We start from the raw sequence: 10,775 nt of genomic DNA on the forward strand, positions 1-10,775 counted from the left end.
GGGCTAAGCAGAGCCTGCCCGTGGGGCAGATGTGGCCTGCCACATCTGTGTGGCCTCTGTTTTCTTGAAAGGGACATGCTTTGTCACAGAACATGCTGTGAAGCTCAGTGGAAGCCAACTTCCCCACAGCTGAGGTCCCCGGGAAGGCTTCTGGGGAGAGAAAGATGGGTGCAGGCTGCAGGATAGGGAGAGTACTCCTGTGAGGGAATCCTGGGGAGGGGTAGGCATACTCGCTGGAAACACAGGGGCCATGGATCAAGGGGCCCCTCGCCTATGGCCTGCCTTTTCCACTAAAGAGGAGTCCCTGTCTCTGTCTTCAAAGCACGCAAGAGGCATCAGCTCTGTCTGTCCCCACGTGGCAGGAGGAGGGGCCCCCTGCCCAGCAAACCTCCAGATGAAATCCATGGGCGGCAGCATAGCACGTGTTCGATTTCATCCCTGGCGCTTGAGGAACAGGTCAGCTAATGCAACAGCTCCATCAGAGGAAGAGACAATGGAGGACAAAACGAGGTTAAGAATCGTCTCCTGCCTGGCCAGGCCTGGCTGGTTACATAAGCCTGCCTCAGGACAAAGCCACGTTCAAGGCACCAGGGAGGGCCTGGGCTAGAGAGTCCCAGAAATACAGAGAGGGTTCTCCCTCCCTCCCTGTCTACCCCTACTCTCCCGCCTTGCCTTGCAGCTCCTGGAAAGCCCAACACAGAGTACACAGCCAAAGCTGCAGACTAAGACCCCAAGGTAAGGCACTTAACAGGATCGCAGAGCTGGGAATAATAATAATAGCACACTTTTACCAAGTGTTTACTTTGTATCAGGCACTGGGATAAGTCCTTCTCACGGATTATCTTATTTTAAAAGCCGGTAGCCCCATGAGATAACTATTATTATTCCTCCCATATTACAGAGGGGGAAACTGAGGCACAGACACAGCCACTTAGCCAAGGTCACACAGCTCCTAAGTGAAGGATTTAGAACCCTACGCTGGCCTCCGCGACCACACTCCGAACCGTCCTGTTCTGCTGCCGCCGGCCTACCGTCTCCTAGAATATCACAGCCACGCTGCCTCGTCAGCAACCTGCTTGCTGCAGTGCAGGCACATGGCCTCCTGCCCTCCTGTCAGCACCTGGGGGGACACTGAGTCCTCTGACAACCTGATGAAACCTACAGACTCCCTGCAGAAAAAGAATGCAGAGGAATGCCGACCAAATGTCGTGCATGATCTCAGGGGCACACAGACTCCTGCATTGGTGAGAACGGGTGAGTCAAGATCATAGCATCCACAGGATCGAGAGATAGGAGGTGGCAGAGGAAGGGGGCTCCCCCAAGCCCTTTGGGACGGCTCATATCTGTAAACATGAAGCCTAAACTCACAGCTGCTTAAGTTCATAGGTGTGGGCACGAATCAGGGCTCAGGGCCTAGTCATCCCTTCAGGGCTGGGAGAACAGAAGAAATCATGACATACAATAGCCCTCGCCTCTGCACCCACTGGGTGTGACTCACAGTTCCCAGCTGCTGGGCAGACGGTGCACAGCTGGGCCGTGGCATCTGGACGGGGGTGGCATCACTAAGCACACCATCCCAGCCTCTCGCCCACCCCACGAGTCAGCACCCAGTGAGCCCACGTCGCTAGAGACCAGTCCTGGCCTTGCCCTAAGTCTACAGCTCTGAGTGTTTCCCAAGGGGACCCCTCCACAGCCCCTGCCCAGCTTCTGTGCCAGTCGGAGCCCAGGGAGTAGTGAGTCAAGATGACAGCCCCCTGCAAGGCACCAGAGGACCCCGGCTCTGGGGCCAAGTCTTCTGCCGTCTCACTGCGGGACCTCAGGTAGGCCCCTCCTGCCTCTCAGAGTCCACCAGTTGTAAAATGGGGAGACCACCCTATCAAGCCCTTCCCAGCTCAAAGCCTGAGAATATAAACAGCAGCATGACAAACTTCACGGAGCCCTGGGATCCCACTTTCAAGAAGTTACATAAACATCCTTCAGAGAAACAAAAGTCAAACCTAAAGACCACTTTTTTTTTTTTTAAGGATATCCAGAAGCCCTTTTTATAGTCCAACTTCCCCCAACCTACTTCCATTGTTCCAGATATCCTCTCAGGACCTAGAAAACACACTTGGTTTCCGTCTGGGGTTTGGGCTTCTTGGTGTTCTTCCCTTGGACACTGCCCCACCTCTCTTTGGCAGCTTTCTCCCCAGGACACACCCGTCTCTGCCCCCAGCATCGCTCTGGGCCACCCTGAGGGTGATGGCTACCCAGACTGCCCGAGATGGGGTGCGGGGCAGGGACAGTGTTCGGGAAACAAACCCTTCACTGGTCAGAACTGAGATAGCTCTGGCTTCTGGTCCCAATCATGACACTGTGTGTGGCCCTGTGTGGGCAAGTCCCTGCTCCTCGGTTCCCTGCTGAGAAATGGAGAGGCTCCCACAGTGTCAGGAAAGCCCTCCAGCTCCTGGGCTCCTTGGGGACACCGAGGGGGAAAAGAACAGCAGGCTAGACAGTGGGCTCTGATCTTGACCCCCATCCCCACCCCTCCTGCTAGAACCAGAGGAGACCCACTCTTCTCTGATTTTCTCTCTTGCCCTAGCGGTGGGATCCTGAACTCCCAGCACTGAGTGAGTCTCTGTGTGCCTCAAATGGCTATCCAGACGACAGGAAGAATGACAGGGTCTGCAGTGGAGGCCCCAATGTGGAGGCTTCAGCCCTAAGCACCCCAACACAATCCCATCACCCCCGCCAAAACCTAATTCACTCATCTGATAGTATATACATTTCTGCATCTTTAAAAAACCAATCTATGTTGTGCCTGCTAAACAAACACTCCAAGACAATCCCCCACCTCCCTTCTTCCAAAGAAATCATGCTTCTAAGCACCCCTACAGAATTCTATAGAATTCCTAGATCTACCACCTTATGGCTGTATGGCCTCAGTATTTTCATCTAAAAAATGGGGACAATAATAGCGCCTGCTTTATAGGATTACGCCTAGCAAGCATTGATAAGCTCTCAAAAAATGCTGAGTGGCAATTTTATGATCATCATCATTAAAATGATTGAGATGCTTAATACCACCAGGCTGGTGACTGCTAAGGCCCCTTAGCCCTCTCAGACCACGTCTGACCACTGTAATCGCACACACATGCGTGAGGCCTCACCCCCAGCACACATGCTTCTCTGAAGCAGGACCCACGCTCTCTGCCTGATTCCAGCCCCAGAACACAGCTGGCTTGTTCCTGGCATCCACCTTTGCCACCCACAAAACCCCCTACCCTTCAAGTCCCCTGATCCTGCCTTCCTCGAGTGGCCCCAGCACCATCTCCTATAATTGTGTTGGGGTTTTACTGAGCCTCATTACTGTGTCACAAGATTGCTTCCTGGAGATGGGAAGCTGTTACAAGATGGTGGCTCCCTAAAGACAGGGTAGAGAGAAACTGGGCTTTTCTCCGGGTCTTCGACATTTGCCGGGTGTCCGAGTATGCTGAGAGCCCAAGGAGAGAAGCATTTTTTTTTTTTTTTAATTATCTAACCAAGTGTTTCTTGAACTTTAGCATGCACCTGAATCCCTTGGAGGCTCCTTAAAACAGACTGCTGGGTCCCTCCTTCCCGCCTCATCCCAGTTTCTGATTCAGTAGGTCTGGGGTGGGACCAGATAATCTGCATCTCCAGCAAGTGCAGTTGGTGCAGATACCAACTTTGAGGACCACTGACTCAGCCTGCAGGTGAACTGGGAAGAGCTCTCGGGAGTATGTGACGCCGAGACCCCTGTAAAAGCTTGAGCAGGAGCTGCCTTGTTGTAAGGAGAGGAAGAAGGGAACCTGGGCAGACAGGGAGGCATGAGCGAAGGCGCCGTGATGATGACATCCGTTTCTCCTCACCTGGCCTCTGCCTGGGCAGGTAGCACAGACCAGAGGTGGCTCTGCCACAGCGCAATTACAGCAGACCTCCACCGCCCAACCGCCACCGCAGACCTGCCCAGACAGGTCGACCCCCGGCTGGCCAAGGGGTGAGTAGGGTCCCCGCCCTGCCTCAGACAGCCAGACCTCAGCTGTGAAGGAGGCCAGAGTCTCCAAGTGCTGGGATTCGGCTCCACACCTCCAGACACAACCCCGTCCATCTTGGCTGGCTCTGAGTGTTTCCTCCCTTCCGAGCCTAGCTCCCAGCTCTGTCTGTGTCCTACTCACCTGCCTCAAGACCTACCCCAGGGTCACCTCTCCCTGCCATCATCCTGTCCCTGTTTCCAGGGCGCAGGGAGGCCAGGCGGGAGGCCTCTGGAGGTTCCAGCCCACAGTGTGCACTGTCTGGGGTATGCGTCCCTCGTCTTGAGGACAGCCACAGGACCTGCCAGCCGGGCCAACTTATCTGACACCATTCCACATGGCCACCAGAGAGGAAACTGGGCCTACACAACTTGAGCACCTTAACAGGGATAACAAAGAGAAGAAATCCTGTCAGGCTTCCTGGATAAGAACGCCAGCACCCACACCCCATACAAATTGCCCTGACTCTCTGGGCCTCAGTTCCCTCTTCTGAACAAGCCTTCTCAGGCTATTAGAAAGTTCAGGAACTCAAACTCCAAGGATTCTTCCCACCATCTCTGAAGGGACAGACCACCCCCTAGGTATAAACAATAATAATACCCACTGTTATCTTTGAAGAGCTCCTGCTCACTGGGTTCTTTACTCTGGGTAAGGCATCGATCTGTTCAACTCTCCTAGCAAAACGGGACGATTACTATCCTCATTTTGCAGTTGAGAAAACCAATGCCCAAAAGGGATCTAAGATTTAGGTAATTTGCACCAGATCCCACAGCTAATGGTGGCAGAGCTGGGGTTCGAACCCCCAACTTTGTGGACTCCACTCTGCAATGCTGCCCACCACCGCTGGTGTGAGAATGGCCCACACGCAGCGCCTACCTCCAAAGCATGGAGCCTAGAAGAAATGAGACATGTCCTTAAGAAATCAGAATTCAAAGCCAGGGGTGTGACGGGCCCGGTGAGGGGGCCATATAACAGGCTCTGCCCATGCAAAAGCAGGGAGCAGGCAAGGCCAGCTCTGTGGCATTAGGGATGACTGTATGAACAGGTAACACTGGAGTTGGGCCTTGGCTGGGGAAGACTGGGGGCGGAGGCGCGGTGAGGGGAAGTGACTGGCCTGCCGTACCCTCACCAAGAACAGAGATGTTCACACAGGAAAGGACAAGAGGCAGGTTCTGCTTGACGGTTGAGGGGAATGGGGGATGGGGCACAGGGTCACATAGTGGGCTACTCCTTAGACCTTGCCCTCAAATAAATAAATGCTCATTTGCAATCTATATTTTGATTAGATTAATCCAATCTGTATCAAGAAATAGAACAGGGAGAAATACAAAGGGCTAGGAGGCAACTTAATATAAACTCTCCTCCATCTAGAAAAGAGCTTTGGTCCCCTCTGTGACTCCTTGTGGCAGACTGGCTCTGGCCCAGAGGCCACACAGTCCCTAGACATACATGTCCCTCCCTTCTACCAAGCTCCAAGCTTCCAAGCTGAAGCAAATGGGCAGAACTTTGTATCAGCCCCACGGGCAGGAGAAAACACCTCTGCTAGTGACAAGCCCCCCCCCCCCCGCCCCAGGACCAGGAGACCCTGCCTTAACCTTTACTGCAGGGAAGGAGGGGGACAGCCCTGCCCCCACCCCAGCCCTCCCACTCCTTACTTTCAAATTCACTGGCCCTTTCCTCCAACTCCTACTGATTCTGACTGATTCGTGATTCAGCCTTCTTTCTACACATTTGAGGAAAGAGAGACTGAACCCATTTCACAGACTGGAAAATGGAAGCAGAAGGTGCCAGTCCTCTGTGAAACCACAGTCCCGGGCAGCTCAGGCTCTGGGAGCTGATCCAGACGTCCCAAGGGGCTCCTCGAAGGTCAGCTGTGCTGGGTGTATTCCACGGGGTAAGGACTCTCCCAGGCAGAGCACTGCAGGCCAGGCAAGTATAGGGAACTTCCCAAGAAGCACAGGAAGGGGCAGCTCTGGAGAGCTATAAGAAAAACAGGGGGTGGAAGTGGGCCAAGCACCACCCCAACTGCTGAGATTCTCGAGAGAAAAGGGAACTAGGAGAGGTCACCTAGGCCTGACCCTGCTGGTATACAGGCCCTCTGCACCCTCCCCCTCCGGTCTCACTGCATACCTTTAGCAATGGAGACCCTGCCTCCTCCCCAGGCGTCCTATCCCCCTGTTAGGCTCCTGTCCCCCTTGGTGCTGTCTCTGGCCTCAGAGGCACAGGACAAGGCTATGCCCTCTGCCCACAGAGAACCCTGCAGGGGTTCAAAAGCGGTGACACTGCCACTTAAGGGTCTTTCCCCAAACTTTAGGTCACCCGTAATGACCCCGATCCCCAAGGCAGCTACCAAGCCCTGCAGCCTCCTCCTCCTTTCCTCAGCCCCATGGCCTGTGTCGGGCTTTGGTCAGCTCTCTGCTGGACCACAATTAGCATAAGCTCTGAGTGGGTCTCAACGCCACCAGTCTTGCCATCATCTTTGGCCAAATGACTTCTGAGAGGAACAGCACGCGAGGGCAGAAACAGTTCTGGCCTGCGTTCCAATACAGCTCTGTAAGTGACTCAACCCCTCGGAGCCTCTACTTCCCCATCTGAAAATGGGGCAGGGGTGGGGGTTCCTAGCGGCAGCAGCTACTTTGCAGGGGTATTGGGAGATTCCAATGGAGCGTCTGTAAGGAGCCTGGCACGAGACACAATAACAGGCATCGACTCAAGGAGCTGCTTACTACCCTCTGTCCTCTCCACCGGCTACAGAATAAAACCCAAACTCCTGAGCAGGATGCTGCAAACACCCCACAACCCAGTCTTGCCTCCCACTGCCCCCCTTCCCCTAGCCTGCATCCTCACAGACACTTCCTCCCCCAGGAAGCCCTGCCGACATTAACAACCAAAAGAGCTTTTCCCCTCTACTGACCTTCCAAAGCCCATCTATCACTGACCGCGTCCTGCCTCTTTACCATCACTGATCCTCGTCTTCCCTCCCCCATCAGACCAGCAGCCTCTCCACTGAGAAACAAGCGGTACCTCATCCCATTTCATTTCCCCATCACCCCACTCCGCAGTTTCCACACATATTTAACAAATTACCCTAATGTTCCATTTCATGTAAAGCACGTCCAAGTCCTCCAAACAGTCCAGATATTTCAAGCCATACCCAAAACCAAATTCCAAGCCAGCAGAAGTCTGCCCAATCTCTAGGGACTTGTAGGCCTGGCACTGGTCCCAAAGTATGGAAGACAGGTCGAGCAGGCCCAAAGCCCAGGGCAGAGAGAGCTCAGGGCTGCTGAGACTAGAGCCCGTTTCCACGTTTCTCAGATGCAGAGTCTCTCAGTTGGCCCCTGGGCCAACCCCCAGTCTATGATTCCATACTCGACCACATCCTCAACTTGTGATCTAAAATTGCTTCTTGCATGGCCCTTGTTGACAAGAGGCTCACTATCCATCTTTTCTTGCTTGCTGGCTCCAACCCTTCACCTGTTGATTCTCCCAGAGGCTTCTCTCCCTTCTCTGATCACGATGAGAAGGATCGTCTGGCCATATGCCAAGGGTCATCCCCATCTCTCAGGACTCCTTTCAGCCATCCAGCCCCTCCACTCATTGCCCCATATTTCTGAGTCCCCTCAAAGTCCAGCTAGTAGTGGAATTTCCACTCTTGTTCCTACAGGCTAACAGTGATCTGTCGGCCCAGGAGGGCCCCCTATTCATGGAGTCTAGCAAAGGCCTGCAGACCCTGCAAATCCCAGATTGAGCACAGGCATGGCCCTCAGAGCAGCTCAAACAGTAATGCCCAAACTTGCATCTCCCAAGAACTTTCATTACCTACCCCACTCCATTGTTTTAAGACGTCATTTATTAGCTAGCAAGTTGTTTTCCACTTAAAAAAAAAGTTACTCAAGTCCCCCAATCAGAGGCTGATCAGCAGTCATGAGATGGTACCCCCACTACAAGATTGGGCCAGCACAGGGCATTAAAGCCAGTGGAAGTCTGGGTCACCCCACACATTCACTCACCGGCCTACACTGCGTCCTAGGCTCAGAAATCCCATATACACATGCATTTTCCAATAGGATTCTGTAATTCTGACACCGGCTCAAAGTCACCCCCCATGACTGTCCTCAGGGACCTTTGGGGCTGGAGCACCTAGAACAGCCCATTAGTTTAGTAATAAGGACCCTGCTGATGATTCATAGAAGAGGACACCTGGGATATAAATCCCTTGGCCTTATGTCCCTCGTCGCCCCAAGGACTCCACTTCTTGGCCCTACCTCTGCCCCCTGCTGATCTGAAAGTGACCTGGTCTGAATGGAGATGAAAGGCTCTGCCGTCCCCTGGGTGCTGGGGAGAGGCCTGTTGACAAAGCCACCAGCTGTCCCTAGCTGAAGCCAGGGACACCAGCTCCTCCCTGCACCCCCCGCACTGGGAGAGCATTCCTGCCACGGACCCAGCCAGCAACCAAAGTTGGACCATCATAGAGCTCTGGGCCCAGGCTCCAGTAGACTTCCCTTCTGCTCCAGCTGCCCACAATAACAAGAGCTGGGCACCAGATCTCACCCTGCACCAGTACCAGGCAGAAGGAGCATCAGCTGGGGGTAAGGGTAACGGGGAAAGGGAGGGGACAAGGGTCCTCATAATTTGAACTGAAAATGACACCGCGAGCTCAGTCACAGCAGGACCTTACAGAGCTCTGTAGCTGAGAGCTCTCAGGCTGGGAGGAGGAGAGTCAAATCCAAGCTCCACCACTTCCCCACCTGTGTGACCTTCACCATCCTGTGCCTCAGTTGCCCCCTTGGTGAAATGTGGTTAATAGTAGAGTGGGAGAATTGAATAAAATAACGTACGTAAAGCAAGTAGCCCAGTGCCTGGCACACAGTAAACATGCAGTAAATACTTGTTGAGTAGAAACATGCTACCCTTTACTGAGGTACCACTGGTTCTCATTTCAACCTTATTCTAGAAGATACTAAATTTTCCCCATTTTGCAGGTAAGGAAACTGAGGTGAGGGGAAGGTAAGGAACCAGTCCAAGGTCACAGAGCTGGGAAGTGACAGACACCCGGGTCAGTCTGCACCTCAGACCAGGGGGCAGTACTGCCCGAGGCCATCCTGAATGATTGGGGGTTGGTGGGGAGGAGTACAGCGTTGGGGCTAGACGGGGTTGGGGGGCTTCTGAATCCCCTGGGCCTGGCTTGGCTCCTGGCTGACCCGTGTGCTCGAATCCGGGAAAGCAGAGCCAGGAGGCCAGTTCCCAGATTCCCGGCCTGTCCCAGAGCCCACGCGTCCACTGGCGCCCCCTCCTCACCCTGTCCCAGGGTGTTCAAGAGCAGCGTTCAAAACGGAGGCTCCTGGCTCCGAGAACCTGAGGGAGGAAGGGAGTTAGAGACCAGGCCGCACAGTCCCGAGAAAACCGGTCCGGCTGCCTTACCCTGCCCCGAGCGGGGACCCGGCCTCTAACCCCCTCCTTAGCCAGACAAAAGTTTCCCCTGTTCGGGAGGAGGGGAGGGGGAGGGGGCATTCCTCGTGAGTGACATTATCCGTGACCTACAGCTGCCGCGCTGCCCTCGCCCGCACCCTGGCCTGCCCCCGGCCCCCGCGCGGCCCCCCACCCCTTTGTCCTCCCACCCCGGTGCGCGGGGCCCCGGCAGACTCGGCTCGCCCGCCCGGCGCCCGCCCGCACTAAACTTGCGCCGGCGGCCGCTTGGGCCCCGCGCGGCCTGCACGCCCGGCTCGGGCCCCGCCGGCCCAGCGACTGGGGACTAGCTGGCCCCGGCCCTCCCAGCCTCTTACCTGCCCAGGCTGGGGCACCCCCCCCCCCGGGGGAGGAGGCGCTCCCGGCCAGCCGCGGGACGCCTGGGTTCCCCCCCGGGCCGTGCGGGCGCCGCCGGGCTCTGGCCCCGGTCGGGGTTAACCCCTCACCGGCCGCCTCCCGCCGCTCCCATCCCCGCTCCACGCCGCAGCCGCCGCCACCGCCACCGCCCGCTCCGCCTCCAGCCTCCCGCCCGCTGTCCCCCTCCCCCTCCCCCCTCCCGCCCGGTGCCCAGCCCCCAGTCCCGGCCCCCGGTACTGCGCTGGGGCAGCTCGCAGTCCCCCCCACCTCACCGCCCGGCGTTCCCGCGACGGGGAGGTGGGGGTCTCCCCGAAGACTGGAAGTTGGGGCGCGCTGCTGCGCGCCCCGCAGGCCGGTGGGGCACAGAGGGGCGAGCCCGCGCGCCCAGGGCCCCCGGCCCGTCTCCCCTTCCCTTCGCCCGCCGCGGCGCCTACCTCCCCGAATCGCGGCGGTGGGAGCCGGGTTCGATCCCGTGATGGAGCGTGGGTGCCGGCCAGAGATCGGCTCCGGAGGCCCGGGCGGCCAGCGCGCGTGTGGCGAGCGCCCCGGGGCGGGGGCCGGGGCGGGACCGGGCGCTGCTATCGGGGCTGGATTTCTCGGCTTCCACCCGGATTCTCCCTCGGCTCTCCCGGCCGATTCGGTGCTGCTCGGCGACCACGTGACGCGGGCTGCCTTTGACCCCTGTCTCCGAGCGAGTAGGGGGCGGGGGCCGGAGGGGGTGTCAGATGCGGGACCCACGAGGGCCCCGGGCGGCTGCCGGGCGTCCGGGAGGCGGTGACCCCCGGGGAAACAAAGCCCGGGGGAAGCCAACAAGTTATTCGAGGTCAAAGAGGGAACAGCGCTGGGGGTCCGAGAGGCTTCGGAGAAAATGAGGGAGACAAAGACCCGCGCCCGCCGCGCCTCCGGGGGCCCCAGGGAGCG

At 56.9% G+C, this 10,775-nt stretch overlaps 1 protein-coding gene across 3 annotated transcripts in view; it reads right to left on the reverse strand.

The window, feature by feature from the left end:
- NDST1 (N-deacetylase and N-sulfotransferase 1) overlaps window positions 1-10,399 on the reverse strand; it is a 62,418-nt gene extending 52,019 nt beyond the window's left edge. The window contains exon 1 of one of the 3 annotated variants that reach the window (XM_028106590.2): window positions 10,289-10,399. The gene's annotated coding sequence lies outside the window, so the exon portion shown is untranslated. Of the gene's footprint in view, window positions 1-5,686; window positions 5,979-9,814; window positions 9,942-10,288 lie in introns of those variants that run through there. The other 2 variants (XM_088023499.1, XM_028106591.2) reach the window with 2 other exon arrangements.
- Window positions 10,400-10,775: the final 376 nt, after the last annotated feature.

This window comes from Eumetopias jubatus, unplaced genomic scaffold (assembly GCF_037043125.1).
Source record: "Eumetopias jubatus isolate StellerSeaLion01/CBP00866 unplaced genomic scaffold, mEumJub1_p1.0 scaffold_5, whole genome shotgun sequence".
Taxonomy (NCBI): domain Eukaryota; kingdom Metazoa; phylum Chordata; class Mammalia; order Carnivora; family Otariidae; genus Eumetopias; species Eumetopias jubatus.